The sequence below is a fragment of the Gopherus evgoodei genome, unplaced genomic scaffold (assembly GCF_007399415.2).
Source record: "Gopherus evgoodei ecotype Sinaloan lineage unplaced genomic scaffold, rGopEvg1_v1.p scaffold_32_arrow_ctg1, whole genome shotgun sequence".
Classification (NCBI taxonomy): domain Eukaryota; kingdom Metazoa; phylum Chordata; order Testudines; family Testudinidae; genus Gopherus; species Gopherus evgoodei.
The window spans coordinates 2,713,010-2,736,968 of NW_022059994.1; the positions used below are offsets into that span (position 1 = coordinate 2,713,010).

Here is a 23,959-nt window from a genome sequence, read left to right on the forward strand (position 1 = left end):
CCTGCCGGAGCGCCATCAAAAATGTTCAAATTGGGCCCTGCACTTCCTAAAGCCAGCCCTGAACACCGCCCTAGTGTGGGGGTGAGAGCGCCTCCGGGATCCTGACATCCCAACACTTTACACACCTTCCTGGAGCCTCCCAACCTCTCTTTTACACAGTTCAGTATTATACCTTGTCTTACAAACACCAAACACCATTATATATGCACAAAGATAAATAATTCCCGTCCCCCCGATATATACAGAGCCGTGCTTCTGCATATAGTATCTATCTGGGATGAATATTGAGCTCCCAGCTCTTCAGGAATCAATAAAGAGTCAGCTTCCAAGCCACATGTTGAATCCTATTGTAAACAATATGGGCGACTCATGAGGCATTCTGAAGCAAGAGATAACTGGTAAAGTTTAAAGAAGATGCAGAAAAAAAGCTTTTCTTATGTTTTGTTTATGTTGGATTTATTGTATTATGAATAGTAAGTATTGAATATAAAAATTTGGTAGTAAGGTATACAATGTTATAAGAAGAGATTATGCTATTACCATTATCCAGTCAATTTGAACAGTACTATTTTGAATTAGTGATACTTCACAGAGAGAGAAAGAAGAAAGCAGAATTTAGAGAACAATTATTAACCAGATTCTTGGTTATTCACCAGCCACTTTGCTCCTGTCCACGGCACAAAGCACCATAAACCCAGTATAGTCTGGACAAGAGAATATTCACCTCAAATTGGCATCTACTACACTCCCTGCACGTGTCCCCCATTCCCAGTCACCACTAATCAGGATATAGCTGAGTGAAAAGGTGGCATGGCTGAAACATTTATCAGGCAATTGAAAACTAGTATAGAGTACAATAGTCCTGAGAACATCGCTTAATTCTGAGCACTGTGTCTGCAACGTGATGCAGGATGGGCCTGTTGCCATAGCACCATTGGCACCATTGTAAACTCAGTACAGACCTCAAGCCCCCATCCATAGCAAAACGCCCTTGGACCTTTTCTGGATCCCACCAAAAAATATTAAAATCTGCTGCCCCAGTGCTACTTTCTTTCTACAGGAGACATGATGCAGTGAAATAATTTCCCTACATTCCATCAACCTCTGCATCACACATTTTCAGTATTTAAAAGACTCTCATATTTATTTGTCTATATGAAGTCTCACAACAGTTCACAAATTTTAGAATTGCCTTTTGCTGCATTTATCTTGCCTGTGAACTCAGCTCTTACAGTCCTATTTTCACACGTCATTGCTTGTGTGTAGAAACTGATTCACAAATATTCAGTAAGTTTATTATATGGTGTCATCTTAGAACCTTCCCAAGTGCAAAAATCTTCTGCAACAATGAAGGCTTGGGCTGATGACCAGTGGCTGCAGAACTTTTGGATGGTCCACATTTCTGTATCTTTGTGCAAAACTCACCAAAATAAAAGCTGCACTGACAGTGGAGAAGAAAAAACAACTGTACTACGGGGATCTGCAACACCAGATTATTATTGGTCAATCACTGCTCTCTCTCCTAAACTAAGATGGAATGGATTTCTTTAATGTAAGTAGTCACAACATATGGTTAAATATTTTATGATCAATATCCTGTTAAGAACTCAGCAGTCACAGATAATACCTGTCTTCTTTGGTAACTAGTATCCTGTCTGTTCCCCCAAACCAAAAGTGATCAGACAAAAAACTTGCATGGAGCAGTCAATGGAGGTGTGAGACATACCTGCATACCTACAACCATGGTGACAAGCTTGAGGAAACTCCCCTACCTTCATTCACACTCACCTTAGCATTTAGACAAATTCTAGTGTTGAAACTCTGATTGATATCTGACTGATATCCAAAATACTGAAGCAGACACATTTCATTGTCAGCCCCCTGAAGGAACATCACCCATAATAAGAAGTGATCAGCTCCTATTATCTAGCCTAAAGAAATTCCTGCAGTCATCGGTTTACCCACAAACAAATCTACTGTTCTCCCTTCAACCAATTCAACCTATTGCATATTTTCTCTACAAAACCATTTGCTCACTCTTAAGTAAGAATTCTTATGCATGCATAGACCCAAATTCTGCCTCAGAATCAGAGAATAGAATTATAGAATATCAGGGTTGGAAGGGACCTCAGGAGGCTTCTAGTCCAACCCCCTGCTCAAAACAGTACCAACCCCAGCTAAATCATCCCAGCCAGGGCTTTGTCAAGCCTGATCTTAAAAACCTCTAAGGAAGGAGATTCCACCACTTCCTTGGGTAACCACATCTATTCCTGACAGATTCAAGACTGTGAGCTAAGATCATCAGTGAAGACTCAGGAGTTCAAGCTTCCTGGAGTGGGTGAGTTTCCTCATTTTCTCTCTCTGTTTCCTTTTCTAACTCAGGTATTAAACTGTAAAAATGTAACTTACTTTGTTTAGGCTCTCCTTGTGATGTAAAGATGGGGATAGGGACATGCTACATCTGGGACAAATAAAGGTGTCAGCTTGAAAGTGCTGTTTGACTCATTCCATTGGGCACACAATGAGTACATTGATCGAGTTACACAACCACCCCCCTCCAGAACAGTAGAATTATCAGGTGGAAAACCCAGACAAGTAAGCCCAATAAATGAGCATACCCCAAGTAATGGGCAAATCTGGTAAAAGTACAGAAATACTAAAGGTATTCCTGGCTAACTGCCTGAATAGTAAAGAATCTTTACAATAACTGTATAATCATTTCTTAAATGGTTTGCATGCCTGTAATCATGGTGATTTCTTTATTGCTCCTAATTTCTATATTGTTTATCTGTGTGGTGTCTGTTTTTTTTTATTTTCTTAGGCTGATATATAAGTAATTTTGCTGTGTGTAAAACAATTTAGATGATGGGATCTAATTTCTTGGATAATCAAGTAACATTATGTTAGGATTGATTACTTTCATTACATTAAAACGATAGATTAAAGACATTGCTGAGAATGAGGTGATACTGATATGTGTATGTTATAGGGGTTTCTCTATTTCAGATTCTTCAGATTTCCAGACAACGATTTTCTCCAAAAAAGTTGCACCAAGCAAAAAATTACCTCAATACACATAATGGCAAGTAAGTAGAAATTTTCCATGTGTTCCCATGGCGGGGAGGGCTAGCTCAGTGTTTTGAGCATTGGCCTGCTAAAGCCAGGGTTGTGAGCCTAATCCTTCAGGGGACCATTTATGGATCATGGCCAAAAAAAAAAAAAAAGCAAGACCAAAAAAAACTGTCAGGGACAGTACTTGGTCCTGATAGTGAAGGCAGGGGATTGGACTCAATAACCTAGTTCTGTGACATAAGTATATCCCCATATATTATTATAGATTACATATTTTTTCAAAACCCATTATCTTCAAGCAACTCTGCTTGTTTTTTTTATTGACATTTTTTTGCTGCTACATTTACTGTCCTGAGTCACTAGGTCTATACATTGTTACAATTTTGTACTGATCTCCTTATGTCTGAGAACATTCACTCTTCATTGAGCAAATACAGCCAAAATTGGCAAGCCACAGATATTTCAGAATTATGCACATGCCTGCAATTTATTTAGGTCTGTCATGTCACTGGCCTATGAATGATGTATTGTTGATTTAAGTTTACCCTGCTTATGGGTTTGCAATGTAAATCGCTTACCTTATAACTCTGCCTTGAGTCTTATATGCATTGATATGCCATGTTTGCACTTAAGTAACTGTTTTCTCTTGTAAACAATTCTCAGGGAAATCTTTTGAAGAAAAAATTGCAAATGTTTTGGCATACATAAGGAGTAGCACATATCCTGAAGGAATGAATAAAGCAGGCAGACTGAACCTGCGTCGATATGCTGTCAACTTTTCATTGGAAGGTAAGGAATATTTGTTTTAAGATAGTACTGGCACATAACACAGGAAACTTCAGCCTGTAAATGATGGTCATGATGTCCCAACACTGGGAGTATTTGGAGTGTTAATCTTACCTTCAATGGGACTGGAATTTGGATCTCTATTTTTATTAAAATTTTCCAGAAAATCTGTCTATGCCAGTGGTGCAACAAAAGGAGTGTGCTGTGCAGTTGTGTGAGAAATGAGTCTAAATTTTATTTAAAAAAAACTGATGACTTTGTTTCATTTCGTAATTATGTTATCCGGTCTGCTGCAAGCACCACCAACAATCACTATATGTTAAATGAGCAAAAACTTCTTACTATACACCAGGGCTGCCCAGAGGACTCCGGGGCCTGTGGTCTCTGGTGGCAGGGGGGCCCTGCTTCAGCAGTAATTCAGCTGTGGGGCGTCCCTCTGCCCTGGAGGAAGGATCCCCCCACTGGCGAAGACCAAGAGTGAAAGAAGCTCTGGGGGCCCGGGCCCCTCGACAGTTTTCCAGGGCACAAGGAGCAAGTGAAGGACCCCGCTTCAGGGGCCCTGAAAAACTCTCCTAGGGGCCCGTGTGGGGCCCAGGGCAAATTGCCCCACTTGCCCCCTCTCCTCTGGGCAGCCCCGCTATACACTGTAATTTCCCCCTTGTACTCAAGGCATTATGAACCAGACTGTATATAGATGTCTTTGATAGCCATATGCCTTTTAATTAATTAATGGTTTTGCCAATAACCACTTATAGCTTAAGTTAAACACTTTTCCCACACCCCAGCCCTGGCAGAAGCCACAAGGCAGCAGGGGAAGCCCCTATGCCTGACCCCATCTCCAGGAGACGTGCCTGGTGGGGCAGGAAACTCCACAGCACCCTGCTTTTAGTCCCCTAAAGAACCGCAGGATCCAAAACTCCACCACGGCCCTGGGACTGGAGGAGCTCTCACTCCCTGGTATGGCCGTGACACAGGGACAAAGCTTCTCCAGTCCTGGTGCTGTGTGGGACAGCAGGGTGGGTGGGAAATGAGCCAAGGAGTTGTGGGCCCGGCAAAATGGTGGGGAGCCCAGGTGTAACATGGCTGCGATCCTGGGGAAGAGGACGAAAGGGATAAGGCCATAGGTGGTGTAGCCAGTGGACAAGGTGGGTAGGTGCCCAACAATTGCTCTGTCCCAGGGCCCAGATAAACTTTAATCATCCTCTGTGCTCCATCTTCTATGATCAACAGAGGGGAGATTGTTCCATTCAGCAAAAGGAAGAAAGGTTGTCATTGTGCATACCATGAAAGAAGCCCTGCAACTCTTTAAAAGGTATCATGACAGTCCAGAGGGTGGACATCTAGGAATATTCAAAACCAGGAATGCGCTGACATCAAAATACTATTGGCCAGGGATGACAGAAGACATTGCCAATTGGGTATGTACACTAATGAAACAAAATGCTGATGAATGGTATTTACAATTGAAATAGAAGTTCAAAATGAATGAAAGAAATATAAAAGTATATTTGGTGTGCAAATGTGAACTCTGTTCCCTTGTGATACTATTTCCATAACGAAATGTTCATGTCATCAGATTGTTCCATCAAAAACAGGTTGCACAGTGTCTGACTTGCCAGAAAGAGGGAAAGCAATCAAATCTGGATACCACCTTGAAAAGCATAAAGGTGAATTTTTGAATCAGACACGTTATTGTTTATCATTATCCATGGTTATTTCTGCAATACAATGAGGCTTTGATTTTGAAACAAGTCCAATGCATGTAAGTGGCACAGCATAGTGCAGCAATTACCTCTAATATGCCTTCGCACTGGCTGGGGATATTTCTTCTGCTTTACTCTGGTATTGTTCTCAATCACTCATTCCTGTACTTCTTTTTATTTGTTTATTCTTTCTTTCTTTCTCTTCTGCATTTAAAAGTGGGCTTTCATTTGGATTCTATGGCTGTTTTAACCATATTACATTGTGTACTCTGCTTCTGACATATGGGTTCATTGAGAACATTTAGTAATAAACATGTGAAGTATGACTTTAACTGGTACCCTTGTATGTAGGTCACTCAGATCTGGGAATTGGTGGGAATGGATTTAATAGGACCGTTACCAGTAACAAAGGATGGATACCAGTATATACTTACAGCCATAGATTATCTTTCAAGATGGGTGGAAGCCTTTCCACTTAGAAATAAGTCGTCAATTGAGGTGGTACAGATCATGTTCACAATGATTCTTCGACGTGGATGCCCACAGCGGATACTGACAGATCGTGGTGCAGAATTCAATAATAAGGTAATGATTTCTTTTTTTCTGGTTATTTGTACTATGTACTCAAAGTCACTGTCAGGTCACCCATAGATCTCAAACAACCACCATCTTTTCTTTTTATATATATAAACTGCTGTTGGTCACCATCAGTGTTGCTATAAAATTATTTTTCTTCATATCTAACAAAGAAACGAACAACTACTTGTTTCCAAAACAAATATGAGAAGACAGTTATGCCTGTTGCTAATTACACGTAAAAGTAGTGGTCCATACCCAAAGGAAAATTCCTCTGCACAAGTCTATATGTACGTTTATGGTGTAACTTTTTTTCTTTCAGCTTAACTTGTATGTTTGTAATAAATTGGGAATAGAACGTAGCTTCACCAGTCCGTACCACCCACAAACCAATGGCTTGACTGAAAACGCTAATAAATCCATGAAAAGGTAAGTGAATGGTGGGAATCGTACAGTAATAATGGCAAGTAGAATGTGCTATACTAAAAGATGCAACTCCCAAAAAAATCTTCAAAAGCAATGTGTTACATGGAAATCTTTTTTTACATTACATATTACACCTTTTTGATTGTGTCTGATCTGTTTCAAACAAGACCGTACATGTGACTTTCTTTTCTTAAACAAACAAATCAATGTGCCTTTGTTACAGAGCACTGCGGAAGATGGTTGATAACAATGGGAGTAATTGGGATAAATTACTTGAACCCATTTTGTTTTCTTTGCGAACTAAAATACATGCAACAACAAAATTTTCACCTTTCCGACTAATGTTTTGTGATGACGCAGTGTTTCCTGCAGATGTCTTAGATAATTACACGGTAAGTGTATGTTATTCCCAGCACCTTTCATGTATGGCATTCTGTGTGCCTTCATTTTACTAATACAACCACTTCTCCATTTGTTTACAAAGATCCCAGATCTGGATATGTTCGGGGAAGATTTCTGCAAAGAGTACAGCATGAATATGAAATCGAGACATGACGCTGACATTGCGCTGGCCCTAAGTAACATTGCTAAAGCACAAGAAAAACAACAAAGACATTATGCTAAAAGAAAGACTTCTAAATATGGGGAAATAACATTTGAAGTTGGGGACTCTGTTCTGTTACTGAATGCTAGACAGAGAACAAGAAAAGGAGGAGTACTGGAATCTAAATATCGGGGACCATACAAAATTATGAGTGTTGAAGGTAAGAGAGTGAAATTACAAACCATCTCAGGGAAACAGTTAGGAACCATGTACAGTATTGCACTTAAAACCAGTAAAAGAACCAACAACATTAGCTGCTGAAAGCACATCAGAGGGAAAAACTGGAACTGAAATTGGAGTTGGTGACACTGAACCAGAAACACCCACGGAAGAGATTAGAGAAGTGGATGGCACTGTATCTCTTGACAGCAAAGTGGAAAACATAGAGGTCACAGCAATAGAAAAAGAGGAATATATAGGGCAAGATGTGTCAAACGATACAAGTGATGCTGATGACAGCTTTGATGATATGCTTACAGAGGAAGTGGAAGACAAGCAATGGCTTCTGAAAGGTAATTGGATACTGCACCTTTGCTAAACACATTAACATACTTTATAACTTGAACTATATTAAAGGTTTTCATGTACAAAGTGGCGGCATTGGCAGTATTAAAGCAGAGAAAAAGGAAACTGTATTACCATGCATGTAATACGTGTTAATATTTTTTTCCTAGTAAAATTGTTAATGACCAGCAAACACACAGAGAGACTAGAGGCCAAAGTGAGAAACATAAAATTATATGGCTCTTCATTTCATTGCCTGAAACCGAGAAGCTGGATAAGTGATGAGGTACATTTAAGTACCAGTAAACATGTATTTGTTGATGTGATTGACTACTCAAATACCATTGTAATTGTGCTTTTCTTCCATCATGTGTTGTAGGTTATTGATGCATTTTTGAGCTGTGTAGTTGAGAAAGCAGATGGAAAGGTAGGCTAGTTACTGTGATACATGACACAATACACTGATGCACTAAGTAAACAATCATGGGAATATGTGACACAACATATTTAAGTCCAAATGCCCTTGAAATATCAACACACACCTGAAATTTCAACATTTCTGTGTATATACTGCTGCCAAGCATTTACTAAAATGTATTTGGAGGTGCATATCGGATATACAATAGAGGGCCACATTAGTTCTGCTGTACAGTTCAGTGGATCCATTAATTGAACACAAGTATGCGAACCGCTTAGTCACTTTTTAAAGGAAGTAAGACAGAGCACATTGATTACAAATCATTTTGTTTCTATAGGACTCTCTTACAGATACATATCTGCTTTCTAACACTAAGGATCCATTTCATGTCTGTCTATATTAAATTCATTATGGTCTTGACGTGCCACAATTATTAATGCAGTAATAGCTTTGTTGACTGTCAACAGGTACAAGCCATCTCATTAGTAGTTTCCACTGCCATTCTCTCAGGCAGAGCTACACAAATGAAAGTGAAGGTAAATGTTAACACACTTTCCTACATAAAATGAAAAAAAAACAATTTCAGTCACTGAGTTAAACACAGTGTGACAGCAAATACAATGATATGTTTGATGTGGGGGAATAGTCTAATAGTAATACATGTAATGAATTTGGGAAATACAATATAATGTATATCTGATGGTTTGCCTCACTGGAAACTATACTTACATTTCTAATTTCTTTTAAATAAAAACAGAGTGAATTACTTCAAAATGATATATTACTGCTTCCTTACCACACACCAGGTCATTGGGTTCTTGCGGTAAAATGGTTTGTATTTTGCTTCTGGATTATGGGCAATAAATGTGGCAATAAATAAGAGATTTGGAACACAACTATGGTAGTGGTGATATAATTTCCCGTGCTGCGGGTTTTCAGGGAGTTCAGTGCATGCTAAGGAAAGTGGAATGTGATTGTTAAAAATAAATTTATACTGTCAATTTACATTGTTCATGTAACATGGAAGAATACATTCTGTAAAGAGTTGATTGATTTTACAATATGCTTATATGTTGTGTGTTACTGTTACATTACAAACGAAAATATGTTAATTGCATATTGATTGTTGATGAATTAGTATAAATTTTTTGAAATAATCACATTACTAATACATTTTATGAATATATTTAAACTTACAGATAGCCTTGATGAAAAAAAAGGAATTGTTAATAATTGACCCCTTGTGTGATGATTTGAAAGAACATGCCTGAGGAATTGGAGGTGATTTATTAGATACTTACTTTCACAGTGGACACTAACTGTTCCATTGGAATTTTTTTAAAGGGAATGTTACAATAATGAGAATAATGTCTTCCTATTAGCTACAAATGAACATTGAAACAGCATGTACTTGTACAGAATGTGCTTAATAATGGACTTTGAGAGAACTTGTGTGATGTGACTCTGGGCACCGACTTCACAGAATGTGGACACACACGAAACAGTAGCATGTTGCATGATTGAGAATGTGTTATTATCAACATGGGGCACAGCAACTCAGGTGACACACTGTGTAAGTGTGAGACAATAATATGAAAACAAGTGTGTCTATATGTGAGCAATAAGTCATTTCAATGACTAAGTAAAAAGCGAGAGAATGGATTTTTATCTATGTCCAGAAACCAGAGTGGGAAATAACGGAAAGCAAAGCTCATTTATACAGTCTGCTAATGTACTCTCTAACAATTTCAGAAACTTCATCAAATGATTAACTAGTAAATCCTCATCTGATTGGAACAGTAAAATTGTGGAGCATCCCAGACAAAGTGATGGTCACAACTGTGGACCACTCATCTTAAAGGTACTGAATACCAAATTGGCATTATTATAGGTTATGTATGTTTAATTATCCATGGTGAAAGTAAATGCCAGAGATTACCAGTGGGCACTGCACTGGTGTCCTTGCCATTGTGGATGGTGGTGGGCTTGTGACCACAAGAAGGGATGGATTGTCCAGTGGCAGGTGCGGTGCTGGGGGACCAGATTCTACCATCCAGCTCTTCCTGACAGCTGCTGTTGCAGTGGCCAGGAGCACCAGGCCCTTGTAAATCACTGTAACCCAGAGCCCCTTTTGGTCCTCCACAGTAGGCAGCCCTGCCAGGAGCATTTAACAGCATTGCCATACCGTATGGCAGGGCCGCAGATGCGGTGGGGAGGGGATAAAGGGGGCAGTGCTGTTAAAGCATAAAGCACTGCCACATCGGACGTGTAACGTCAGCCATGTATGGTCTGGAACCAGTGGCCAATTCTTACCGGTACACTGGACCAGCCCACTTTCACCTATGGTAAGTATGAGGTTTATTCTAAATATCAGTGTTGTTAGTTTGCAGAAACATATTTGCAGCACAAAGACATCAGTACGGTGGAAACAACACAGAAGGCTAATACTGCGTTTAGAAGACATATAGCAATTCTTCTAATGAAGGAGTCAGGTAATTACTTTCTATCATGTATTGTGGACTCATTAGGCACATGTGAGGATAACATGAAGAGTGGAATTCTGTCACATAACAGACAGTTATCTTAATAACCCTAAAGTGGGATATCTCACAGGTTTGCTTCTGAAATGGTGACTATGAACCAATAATATCTTTAAGTACACAAAAATTTGAATGGGGTGAATGATTACTATTGATCAACCAGTTAAATGAAATTTGAATTTTTAGATACAGGTGTAGTAAAGTTAAAATTTGAAAAAAATATTCCAAAAAAAGGAAAAGATATGTGTGTTCAAACCATTGACTGGATTACAATATTGACAATTAATACATCAAGTTTAGCATTTTCAGTGTTGGTCGTAACGTATTCATCATTTCGTAATGCTATATTTATTTTTAAGAAAGCGTGGAGGACTACTGCATATACTGCAACCTTATCGACTGTGAAAAAGAAAGTGAGGATTGCACGATGGTAAGAAACATAGAATTACATGGGAAATATATGCCATAAACTGCGTAAGGATCATGATGCTTGTAAAAATTCCACAACATTAAACATTTTCTTCATGCCGATAGTTATATATTTGGTAATGTTCACATGTGGAAGGAATAGGATGAGTCAATGCAAAGTATGTATAACGTAACTTCTGTGATTTAATTTCTTAATTCTTACATAGCAAAGGTCCAGTGTGATTCTTGCAAGAGGTGGGCACATATACCATGCATTACAGAAGGAAACAATCAAGAAAACCTGACATATGAGAAGAAGGAGTACAACTGCAAGACATGTGCATAGTTCACTTCATTAACAAAAAGAAAAAAGGCAATAAAGAAAACCCATTGTTTAACTGCCTCTTGTTCAAAACATAATGCAACCCAAAGAAATATATTTCTATGTATACATCAGATTATAATAAATGTTCTTGATGTTAAATAAATTATTCTCTGTATTTCTGTCCATATATATAATGCAAACTATAAAATTTTAAAAGTAATTTTAAAAAATGAAAGTGGTGTCATCATAGGAGTGCTCCATACCCCGAAACCTAACCTCCCTTTACATGTATTCATACACAAGAAAGTGAAAGAGCGTGCCTCGATCACCCAATAGGTCAATTTGGCACATTAGACAGGAAGAAGCAGATCCTGAGTGTTTTCGACCACAAACTCCATCTCTCCCGATTTGCAACCATCCCCAGACCAGTGACAGGTGCATAGGCAGCCATGTCATGGGAACTAAACAAGGAGAAAGCCAGTGGAAACAATGAAAGGGGCCACTCTGGTTATCACCTTGGGATCAGGGGTGTGCCCTGTACCCCCAAACCTTACTTCCCTTTACACGTATTCACACACAAAAAAGCGAAAGAGCGTGCCTCGATCACCCAATAGGTCAATTTGGCACATTAGACAGGAAGAAGCAGATCCTGAGTGTTTTCGACCACACACTCTATCTCTCCCGATTTGCAACCATCCCCAGACCAGTGACAGGTGCATAGGCAGCCAGGTCATTGAAACTAAACAAGGAGGAAGCCAGTGGAAACAATGAAAGGGGCCACTCTGGTTATCACCTTGGGGTCAGGGGTGTGCCCTGTACCCCCAAACCTTACTTCCCTTTACACGTATTCACACACAAAAAAGAGAAAGAGCGTGCCTCGATCACCCAATAGGTCAATTTGGCACATTAGACAGGAGGAAGCAGATTCTGAGTGTTTTCGACCACAAACTCCATCCCTCCCGAATTTCAACCATCCCCAGACCAGTGACAGGTGCATAGGCAGCCATGTCATTGGAACTAAACAAGGAGGAAGCCAGTGGAAACAATGAAAGGGGCCACTCTGGTTATCACCTTGGGGTCAGGGGTGTGCCCTGTACCCCCAAACCTTACTTCCCTTTACACGTATTCACAAACAAAAAAGCGAAAGAGCGTGCCTCGATCACCCAATAGGTCAATTTGGCACATTAGACAGGAGGAAGCAGATTCTGAGTGTTTTCGACCACAAACTCCATCCCTCCCGAATTTCAACCATCCCCAGACCAGTGACAGGTGCATAGGCAGCCATGTCATGGGAACTAAACAAGGAGAAAGCCAGTGTAAACAATGAAAGGGGCCACTCTGGTTATCACCTTGGGGTCAGGGGTGTGCCCTGTACCCCCAAACCTTACTTCCCTTTACACGTATTCACACACAAAAAAGCGAAAGAGCGTGCCTCGATCACCCAATAGGTCAATTTGGCACATTAGACAGGAAGAAGCAGATCCTGAGTGTTTTCGACCACAAACTCCATCTCTCCCGATTTGCAACCATCCCCAGACCAGTGACAGGTGCATAGGCAGCCATGTCATGGGAACTAAACAAGGAGAAAGCCAGTGGAAACAATGAAAGGGGCCACTCTGGTTATCACCTTGGGGTCAGGGGTGTGCCCTGTACCCCCAAACCTTACTTCCCTTTACACGTATTCACACACAAAAAAGCGAAAGAGCGTGCCTCGATCACCCAATAGGTCAATTTGGCACATTAGACAGGAGGAAGCAGATCCTGAGTGTTTTCGACCACAAACTCCATCCCTCCTGATTTGCAACCATCCCCGGACCAGTGACAGGTGCATAGGCAGCCATGTCATTGGAACTATACAAGGAGGAAGCCAGTGGAAACAATGAAAGGGGCCACTCTGGTTATCACCTTGGGGTCAGGGGTGTGTCCTATACCCCCAAACCTTACTTCCCTTTACACGTATTCACACACAAAAAAGCCAAAGAGCGTGTCTCGATCACCCAATAGGTCAATTTGGCACATTAGACAGGAAGAAGCAGATCCTGAGTGTTTTCGACCACAAACTCCATCTCTCCCGATTTGCAACAATCCCCAGATCAGTGACAGGTGCATAGGCAGCCATGTCATTGGAACTAAGCAAGGAGGAAGCCAGTGGAAACAATGAAAGGGGCCACTCTGGTTATCACCTTGGGGTCAGGGGAGTGCCCTCTACACCAAAAGTTACTTCCCTTTACACGTATTCAGACATAGAAAAGCGGAAGAGCGTGCCTCGGTCATCCCATAGGTCAATTTGGCCCATTAGCTAGGAAGAAGCAGATCCTGAGTGTTTTCGACCACAAACTCCATCCCTCCCGATTTGCAACCCCATGGACCAGTGGAGGAAGCAGATCCTGAGTGTTTTCGACCACAAACTCTATCCCTCCCGATTTGCAACCTCATGGACCAGTGGAGGAAGCAGATCATGAGTGTTTTCGACAACCAAATCCATCCCTCCCGATTTGCAACCTCATGGACCAGGCGGCAGCAATTCCTGAGCAGGAGCACAGATGGTTTTCTTATGTGGCAGAAACTGAAGCTAGTTGCAAAACGGGATGGTTGCTCAAACTGACGTTACACCGGCTCCCCCCGGGGAACGGAGACCAAGCCCCCCCGCATGCCAGGGGCAGAATGCAGCGCCCCGCATGCCGCCCGCTTAAAAGGGTGGCAAACAACACCGAAGAGCGTCTTTAACTTGAGGTGCCCGCGCTACAGCCATCCAGCACTGGCAGGAGAACGGGAACGGGAAGGTGCGGGAGGCAGCTGCAGCTAATCCTCTGTTTGTGGCCAGGCTTTCTGCAGTAGCCATGCGGGGTGCGTTTGCCCCGCGTGGCAGCACACAACCCTTCTGGCCAGGCACAGGTGGCTGCACTGGAGTCCTGCAACGCGCGGCTCTGGCTGCACCCGTGGAGAGGGGCTGGGAGGGAGAATCACCGCTCGCACACCCCCACTCGTGTGTGCACGAGAGGGGGAAGAGGCTGGAGCCCCGCACTCCCTCGCCCATCCACCTCAGCGGTTACTGCAGCTCTCGCTGCTCCTGGCCCTTGCACCTGTGAAGCAGCCGGTACATCCCCCTGTGGGTGGCGCTGCTCAGGGGGCACTTTGCACCCCACCGCCTGGAGAGCTGGAGCAGCAGCAGCACCTGTGCCTGGGCAGCGGCAATGCCTCCTCCCGTCCCTCCCTTTCTTCTCCCGCGCTCTGAGCCGGGCACCCTGCTGCAGCCCCTCCATGCCGCGAAGCCGGCGGCACTCTGCCTAGTGCCGGAGTGTCTTGAACTGCCGCCACAGCAGCTTCCCCCCTCCCGCTGCCACGCCACACCGTGCAGGGACCCAGCGCTCCGGCAGCTCCCAAACACCCCGTTCAGGTGCCGCTTTTGAAAAAGGTGCTGAGGGGAAGCAGCTGCTTCCTCTGCACCCCGCTAGCAAATGCTACTGAGTCCCACCAGTCCATGCTTGTTTCCCAGAATCAGCGTTCCACCGCATGAACCTGCCTCATTAACACCATTATGTCCACATTGCCCGCCAGTGCTTTGAGAGAAGTCTGTGTCCATGTCCTCATCACTCTCATGCTGCGCTGCCGTTGCCTCCTCGCCTGGTTCTTCAACTTCTGGTTCTGCATAAACTGCACGATAATACACAAGGTGCTTACAATGCTCATAACTGCTGCAGTGAGCTGAGCGGGTTCCATGCTTGCCTTGCTATGGCATCTGCATGGAAAAAAGGTGTGAAACAATTATCTGCAGTTGCTCTCACGGAGGGAGGGGCAACTGACAACTGTAGCTATCCCACAATTCCCTCACTCTCTGACAAATATTTGAATTCTGAGTTGAGCTTCCAATGCCTGGAGGGTCAAAAACATTGTTGCGGGTGGTTCCGGGTACATGTCATCAGGCCTCCCTCTCCCCTCTGTGAAAGGAATAGAGAAAAATTTTTTTCTTGCCTTTTTTTCACTGTCACCATATGTGTACTGGATGCTGCTGGCAGATGCAGTACTGCAGTGCTACACAACAGCATCCCCTTGCCTTGCCTATGGCAGATGGTGCAGTATGATTAGTAACCATCCTGCTAACTTGCAAAGGCAGGGGGATGCTGCTGTGTAGCGCTGCAGTACCGTGTCTGCCAGCAGCATCCAGTAGACATATGGTGACAGTGAAAAAAGGCAAGAAATGATTTTTTGCCATTGCTTTTTTGGGGGGGGGGAGTGGAAGGGGCTGACCACACATACCCAGAACCACCCATAACAATGTTATTGCTCTGTCAGGCACTGGGAGCACAACCCAGAATTCCAATGGAGGGTGGTGATGGTGGGAACTGTGGGATAGCTATCCACAGTGTAACACTCCGAAAGTCAATGCTAGTCTTGGTACTATGGATGCACTCCACTGACTTAATGAGCTTAGTAGGGACATACACAATTGACTGTGTAAAATCGCTTCCTAAAAATTCACTTCTATAAATTCGACCTAATTTTGTAGTGTAGACATAGCCTTAGTCTGACTCACACTCATCCCAGTGGGAAAGTACCAGGTTAAGATGTTGTCCAGTGACAGGTGTCAAAGTTAGAATCAGGACTCACAATTTGTCAGACCACTCTGTTTATTAGCGCAGCGCTCCGCCAATAACATTCAGAATATGTGAGAGGCCGTGCAAGGCCCAAACAGTCTTATTTATACAGATAACAGAGTGGGAATTAGACAAAGGGACAAAGAAAGCAAAACAGGAAAATTCACCTGGGGCACAGCATGCATATCCTATTTCCTTACTAACTGTTATCGATTTAAGGCTAATACTTCACCAATTGCCCTCAAACGGTGCAATTGTTCTATGTTAATGTCTGTATTCCTGACACCTGGATTGCAGCATTCCAACAGTTTTGCTTAAAGGTACAGACAGCATTTCTTTAATCCTTTCTATTCTTACTATATAATTCATTCTACTTTCACAATCCCTCCTTTTGGTCAGGCGTACGCCATGACCAACCCTTACTGAGTTCCACAAATTAACCATTCCTTATCTTAGTTCATCAGCGATATTCAAAATCATCATATTAGCACTCTGTTTTGGGGCAGTCATCTGGGTGACACAATTCTGTATACAACAGGAGATTAACTGAAAGCATACAAAAATCACTAAGATTCCAAACAGGATAGTTAGGGCTCCCTGAAACAACCAGTTTCCTATGCCAGAGAAATTGAACAGGTTACTTAGCCACTTCCATAAAGAACTCGACTCTTCATGGGGAAGATATGTGATTTGTTCTAAGTGGCTATAGCGATCTATTACCTCATTGGTATTGTATAAACATACAACATTGTTTTCCAGTGAGAGCACAGGTCCCTCCTTTGGCCGCCAGAACTATGTCCAATGCCTGACGGTTCTGGAGGGCCACCTGCCCCTGTTTCTTTGGCCAGGGCTCTTAAACTTTCTCTGGTTTTATTTGCCATTATTTAACTACTTAGGAGCCTTTTTGTGCCTGGTGTATTGCTCCCCCAAGTGGGATAAAGGAACTGCCAATAGCCTTTTCCAGGTGTCATGACTGTTCCATATTGTGTTAAACGGACAAGGTCCTCCAGTGAGGTCTGGGGAATTGAGTGGGATAGCCAGGAAAGGAACACCAGTTTGAGAGTGGGCTGGGATGTGGCTACAGACCCAGCATTTAGAAATAATAAGGGTCTGAGCTATCCACACTTGCTGCTGGATAAAAGAATTGTCATTGTGGACTCCCCAGACCTTAAGATATCAGCAGCCGAAGAACAGGCACCACCAGAGGCGCAGGTTGGAGGCAGGGCCCTTCTGGTTCTGACAACCTCAACTGAGGGAACTGCAGTCACAGTTTTATGTCCACCAGGCAGCAGGCGCTAAGCTCACTACTGCTTCTTCTTGGGCCTTGCTTTATGTAGTCATCTGCTTCTGGCAACCCTTACGAGAGCGTAGATTGTAAGGTATTGCAGGCTGTTCCTCTACGTCTTCTTCTGGAGTAAAAAAAAATTGACTCTGCGTGGTCCTGAGGTGGTGGTTGGTTCACTGGGGGTGGTGCATTCTTACACTGCGAAGCATGTATCCACTCTGAGGGCTTGTCTACATCAGAAAGTTGCAGCGCTGGTGAGGGAGTTACAGCGCTGCAACTTTGAAGGTGTACACATCTGCAGGGCATCACCAGCGCTGCAACTCCCTGTTTGCAGCGCTGGCCGTACTCCCGTTTTGTCTCGGGTGTAGAGGATCCAGCGCTGGTGATCCAGCGCTGGTAATCCAATGTAAACACTTACCAGCGCTTTTCTTGACCTCCGTGGAAGGAGGAAGCCTCTGGTAATCAAGCTGGTCTCCTTCCCCAGCTTGCTCTCGCGTTCCCGGAACCCCGAGCAAGCAGGTCTCCTTCCCTGCGGTTTGCAGGGGGGTTCGGGAACGCGAGAGCAAACCGGGAAAGGAGACCAGCTTCGCCGCGGTTTGCTCTCCCGTTCCCCGAGCAAGCAGGTCTCCTTCCCTGCGGTTTGCTGGGTGGCTCCGGGAACGCGAGAGCAAACCGTGGCGAAGCGGGTCTCCTTTCCCGGTTTGCTCTCTAGTTCCCGGAGCCCCGAGCAAGCAGGTCTCCTTCCCTGCGGTTTGCTGGGTGGCTCCGGGAACGCGAGAGCAAACCGGGAAAGGAGACCAGCTTCGCCGCGGTTTGCTCTCCCGTTCCCCGAGCAAGCAGGTCTCCTTCCCTGCGGTTTGCAGGGGGTTCGGGAACGCGAGAGCAAACCGTGGCGAAGCGGGTCTCCTTTCCCGGTTTGCTCTCTCGTTCCCCGAACCCCGAGCAAGCAGGTCTCCTTCCCTGCGGTTTGCAGGGGGTTCGGGAACGCGAGAGCAAACCACGGCGAAGCTGGTCTCCTTTCCCGGTTTGCTCTCTCGTTCCCGGAACCCCGAGAAGCAGGTCTCCTTCCCTGCGGTTTGCTGGGTGGCTCCGGGAACGCGAGAGCAAACCGCGGCGAAGCGGGTCTCCTTTCCCGGTTTGCTCTCTCGTTCCCGGAACCCCGAGCAAGCAGGTCTCCTTCCCTGCGGTTTGCTGGGTGGCTCCGGGAACGCGAGAGCAAACCGGGAAAGGAGACCAGCTTCGCCGCGGTTTGCTCTCCCGTTCCCCGAGCAAGCAGGTCTCCTTCCCTGCGGTTTGCTGGGTGGCTCCGGGAACGCGAGAGCAAACCGCGGCGAAGCGGGTCTCCTTTCCCGGTTTGCTCTCTCGTTCCCCGAACCCCGAGCAAGCTGGTCTCCTTCCCTGCGGTTTGCAGAGGGGTTCGGGGAACGCGAGAGCAAACCGCGGCGAAGCGGGTCTCCTTTCCCGGTTTGCTCTCCCATTCCCCGAACCCCCCCTTGAAGCCGCCCAACAGCGCTGCAGTGTGGCCACATCTAACACCACTTGCAGCGCTGGTTGCTATAAGTGTGGCCACTCTGCAGCGCTGGCCCTATACAGCTGTACTAATACAGCTGTAACTACCAGCGCTGCAAAATTTTAGATGTAGACATGGCCTGAGATGCCAGACAGTTTAACAGCTGTCCCTTGACTCTGGCTGTAACAATGGCCTTCACACCTTGTCTTTTCCTGATGCATACATTCCTCATTCACACAAACAGATTGAGAATACAAACAGTAGTATTTTATATAGAACAAAAAAAAGCATTGCAAATTAAACCTTGCTAAGTTTTACAATTGATAACTAAGACAATTTACATTGAGACCCAGGCCTTCAATGTTTCTCTAATTTACTTAACACAGACACGATAGAGAATCCTGTCTCTTACTACCTAAATCTTAAAACAAAAAGTTAGAGAGGGCCCAATTTGTAATGCATATGGGAAAACAGAATCTTATAGTCCCAGAGGGTCATTTCTTTCTGGTATTTAAAAAAGATGGCTAGCAGGATGAAATCAAATTATACTGTAATTCTTATGGGACATTATAAAATCCTGCTCCTACATATCCCCCTTTTGATACTAAGATTATTAATCGCCAAGATTATTAATTGCCAGTGTCACTTCTTATTTAGCCCATGTAATAGAAAATACTGGGAGATGATTTGGGCCTGTGGCTTTAGCTTTACATACATTTGTTTTATCCACCAGCACATTTTAAACATTTCAATTAAACACATACAATTTAAAACCAAAAACAATTAGGGGTAGTAACATTAGTATGCCAGTAGTTGTGGGAGACCATCCAGAAAATATGTTATACCAATGGTAAGCTGTTATGCTTCTATGCAGTGGCAATTCTTAACATGTCCCCATTTGCGTGTATAATATGAATAGTCCAGTTTTCCACTTTTTTTTTTTTTTTTTTTTTTTAGGAACCATGTTACCTTTTTACCTTTTAACAGATGATTGGTAACTGTTTGCCATTCAATGCTAAGATTGATAGAGAACTCAACTAAATCAGTGCTTACAGTAAGCTGAGACTCTTTTGGTGTTGTTGTTGTGGCAAATAGTAAATGTGATTATTGGTAAACACAGTACTTACATTACATTTACATTTGTCTTCTGGTAAGTTGCTAACACTTTTTAAACACTTTTCCCCAAGAATTAACACATACACATAGTCCATTATACAGTACTTTGGATTATCTGAAAGACAAAAAGAACAGTTTTCTACCCCTTTTGGGGTGGCATTGATCATTGCTTAAAGATTCCATTCTTTTACAAATACCCTTCCTGACTGCAGGCAAAACAGAGGAATTACCCCCTTATTTTCTTGTGGTTTTTTGTTCTATAGGCAGGCCAGGTTTTAATGGGTTCTACTTTTTAAGGATTATGCAAACATTATTCCACTGTTTAGTTATTAAATTCATGAGGTGGTGTACCTCAAGTTTTGCCTCTTATATAGCAGACCAAATTTGTAATGTTTTTCCTGCTGTGTTAAGCTTTAAGTTTATTTACAGGTAATAGCTGGGAAGCATCATTACCATATTACTTTAAAGGATTTTTTTCAAAAATCATACACACTACAAGTTGTTACAGGGGTACTTACTAACATTAAAGTTATTTTAATGTTTAATATTAACAGTAACATTAGCATCAAATTTATAAAAGGTATCTTGTTATACCATGCCTTTTATGTAGGCAGTTTGTGTGCTGACCAGGTATGTTCTTTATTTGCAGCTTCTTTTGTGCTGGTAGTTCTCACCTTTCTTTATCAGTTAGGTAATTTGCATCAACACAGGCTAGGCTTTTGGATTCAAAGCCATCAGCAGAGCTCGGAGACTCTGTCTTAACACACAGGGATCTGAAAAAGAAAACACAGCCTATTGCGGCTCTTTTTGGAGCTCTAATAGGATTTTAATTCAGCAGCATGTTTCATTTGCATTTTTTTTTACATCCCTTTCTACAATATACGCTGCACATGTCCTACGGAAAATGCACATTCTTTCTATATTATAACTTTTCAAAAACACTAGCCATATTAATTTTTACATAAGGTATAACTGTTTCTTTTGTTCTTACAGAGTTTTCATGTATTCTTATCAAAGTGACAGTCTGATTCCACAGAGCCATTTTAAGGCTCAGTGTTTTTAATATTGCTTCTTTTTGTTTTGTGCACCTCACCTCTGCTGTTGCTTCAGAGGGTCACTGTTAATTTCTTATTCTTTCACTACAACTCTTATCTGCTATTGTTACAAAAAAACAAAACAAACAAACAGACTCCAGAATCTTTACCTATTCTCCTGATTTTGACTGCCCTATTGCAGCCATGACTTGGTCTTTATTTAAAAACATTTTAATTTTTGTAAAGAATCAAGTTACCCCTTAAGGGTTAAATGCTAAATCCCAAAGCCAAACAACATTAATTACCTGTGTCTTGCAAAAAGGTCTGTCAGTTTTGCAACTTTGAATTAAAGAGTCAAATGAATTTTTAGTGGCATTAAAAACAAAAACAAAATCAATTTATCTTACACCTACAAAACAGTAGTTTTACAAACCAGATGTGCTGGTTTAGATTCTTAGAACTTTACATATTTTCACAGACATAGATACATACACATTTTCTTTTCCTTAACATTCCTTTACACTGTTTTGTTTTTACATAGCTGTATATATATATGGATTATTTACAGGCACTCTTCTGGAAAAGGGCCCATTTCCCTTCAGAATGGCTGCAAAGAAACCAAGAATTCTCTCTCATTAACATGGTCCTTTTTTAACATTTTCACAAAGTTTAACTGCTTAATTCTCTCCAGCCTCTGTAGAGTTAACTTTTCACTCTCTTTACTTAAATCACTTGTTTATGTCCCAAAATGACACCTTTATCACCTCAGATTTCACCATTTTAGGTATTGTTCCAGGGGTTCATGCCTGCACTTACTGCTTTTCTTACTTCTAACACTATTCCCTTAGGGCTTTCAACCTGTTTTTCAGTTTTTTTTTTTATCTGTTGCTTGCCTGCTTTTCTGGGCCCGATCCTGCTTTTTTTTTTTCCCCCCCAATGAACCGTTTGTGAGTGCTATTGTGATCACTTCACAATTTTAAAGAAATGTTCAAGGAAAGGGACCAGGAAGGGTGGGGGCTAGTTGAGGAGCTCCCCCCGCCCCCAGCCTTGCTGAATTGGTAGTGGGACACTATAAAGAATCAGTTTCTGAGGCAGACAACAAAGGGGAACAGAACAAGGGACTTTTTGTCCTTTTTACAATGAGATGGGAGTATGAAGGGGTTTGGATCGATCCAGGGTTTGGAGAACGGGGTAAAGGGGAGCGCTCGGTCTAGTGGTGGGAGAGGAGGCTTTTAATAAAGCTTTTAACTTATTATTTGAATAATTGAGAGAGGCCAGTTTTGATTTTGTCCACCTATGATTTGCCTCTTGCCACCACTGCATGAAACAATTAACCTCTCCTTTAGCAAATTTAGTTTTAGGTTGGCCGAGTTTGTCTTTTAAGATGTCCACTCAGTCTTTGTTCCAAGATTTTAACAGTGGCCACTGAGTTTTGGGATCCCCCTGAGTTAGCCTAGACCATTTTCCCAGAAATTTACAGGAGTCTGGACCCTTTTTACAGGAGTCTGGACCCATCCTAAATACATAAAATGAGCCGGCGTTCATTTAGGGAACTGTCCTGACTTAGACGTCTGGTTACCAGTACAGGAGGACTTTCACACACCAATCACACAAGAAGGAAATTCAGGTTCGTCAGAGCGATGCCTGCTGCAACACACAAAAGGAGCCCACAGGCTACTGCCTCAATTGCCCTTGCTTTCACACTAAGGGTTTTACCCAAGGTGTGGTGTGGCTGCAATTGTGCAGATTTCACTCACTCAGACCGTGGGGACAGGAACCCCTTGGTCGGCCGATCCCCAGACAGAGACGGCACCCAGACTCAAACACTCCACAAGAGGACAGATAGACACAGAGACAGGACAGTCCTCAGTCCGGACAAAACACAGAAATAATTACCTGACCAGATCCCTGATGTCAGATCCCGGGATCCCTACCAGAACAGAGTGGGAACCAACAGGTTCGATGGCGTAGACCTCACTGTGGCTGTGCGCCTTTCCGCTCTAGTGGAGGACCGCTTGGGCCAAATGCCCAGGTGCCGGCTGCCACGGTCATCCTACAAAAACAGTCAGGAATCACACAGCCCCAGTGAAGACGGTTGCCATCTCGGTGGAACCTCCAAATTGTCAAAGTTAGAATCAGGACTCACAATTTGTCAGACCACTCTGTTTATTAGCGCAGCGCTCCGCCAATAACATTCAGAATATGTGAGAGGCCGTGCAAGGCCCAAACAGTCTTATTTATACAGATAAAAGAGCGGGAATTAGACAAAGGGACAAAGAAAGCAAAACAGGAAAATTCACCTGGGGCACAGCATGCATATCCTATTTCCTTACTAACTGTTATCGATTTAAGGCTAATACTTCACCAATTGCCCTCAAACGGTGCAATTGTTCTATGTTAATGTCTGTATTCCTGACACCTGGATTGCAGCATTCCAACAGTTTTGCTTAAAGGTACAGACAGCATTTCTTTAATCCTTTCTATTCTTACTATATAATTCATTCTACTTTCACACAGGTAACAGGATCACCTGACTCTGCAGCGTCAAAGGAGCCTCCCAGGAAACTTCTCAAGAAGGAGGGAGATTAGTATCTTCAGAGCTCTATTGTTCCAAGTTGAGTGCATACTGTCTAGCAGGCATTCCCCAGGTGCAAATACAGTTGTAATTGCTGAATAGTCAATATCTCGAATTGTCTATACAGAATTGATACATGCATACAAATAGGATAATCATATTCGGTAACTATATTCAGAACCTTTCCAATGGCATCTTACCTGACCCATATTGCATAACATATATTTTAGTTACACCATAATCATATAATAATAATATGAAGAATATGGGGTGCAGCGTCACAATTAGTATTTCCAACCTATCACTTATTCTGGGATAGAACTTTGTTTGGTATCCAGTCAGAAATCAGGATTCCTTAATCCTATTATCTAATTTCTCTTTTCAGCCTCAGACTGAGTCTTGTCCATACAGATGGTCAGAGCATCAATCTTCTGATATTACAGTCATAAAAAAGGAGGTTCACCCGAAATTCCAGTTCAGCA

General features: G+C 42.8%; 1 protein-coding gene and 5 long non-coding RNA genes across 10 annotated transcripts in view; 5 read left to right on the forward strand and 1 right to left on the reverse strand.

Moving 5' to 3' along the window:
- LOC115640747 (zinc finger protein 501-like) overlaps nt 1-23,959 on the reverse strand; it is a 745,273-nt gene that overhangs the window by 456,504 nt on the left and 264,810 nt on the right. The window lies entirely within an intron of this gene.
- Nucleotides 1,415-5,650, forward strand: LOC115640924. Its single transcript, XR_003997947.1, has 6 exons — nt 1,415-1,552; nt 2,278-2,338; nt 3,007-3,086; nt 3,736-3,861; nt 5,089-5,276; nt 5,454-5,650. It is a non-coding gene; the product is annotated as an uncharacterized LOC115640924 (long non-coding RNA).
- Nucleotides 5,928-6,923, forward strand: LOC115640935. The gene is made up of 3 exons (XR_003997961.1): nt 5,928-6,146; nt 6,460-6,566; nt 6,787-6,923. It is a non-coding gene; the product is annotated as an uncharacterized LOC115640935 (long non-coding RNA).
- Nucleotides 7,394-8,351, forward strand: LOC115640931. The gene is made up of 3 exons (XR_003997958.1): nt 7,394-7,679; nt 7,842-7,957; nt 8,051-8,351. It is a non-coding gene; the product is annotated as an uncharacterized LOC115640931 (long non-coding RNA).
- On the forward strand, nt 8,375-9,331 carry LOC115640942. Its single transcript, XR_003997970.1, has 3 exons — nt 8,375-8,625; nt 8,847-8,912; nt 9,289-9,331. It is a non-coding gene; the product is annotated as an uncharacterized LOC115640942 (long non-coding RNA).
- Nucleotides 9,863-11,632, forward strand: LOC115640921. 3 transcript variants are annotated; one of them, XR_003997940.1, is made up of 4 exons: nt 9,863-9,950; nt 10,473-10,581; nt 10,989-11,059; nt 11,270-11,632. It is a non-coding gene; the product is annotated as an uncharacterized LOC115640921 (long non-coding RNA). The 3 variants fall into 3 exon arrangements; XR_003997941.1 differs by lacking the exon at nt 9,863-9,950 and having other exon boundaries at nt 9,977-10,581; nt 11,265-11,632; XR_003997939.1 differs by lacking the exon at nt 9,863-9,950 and having other exon boundaries at nt 10,303-10,581.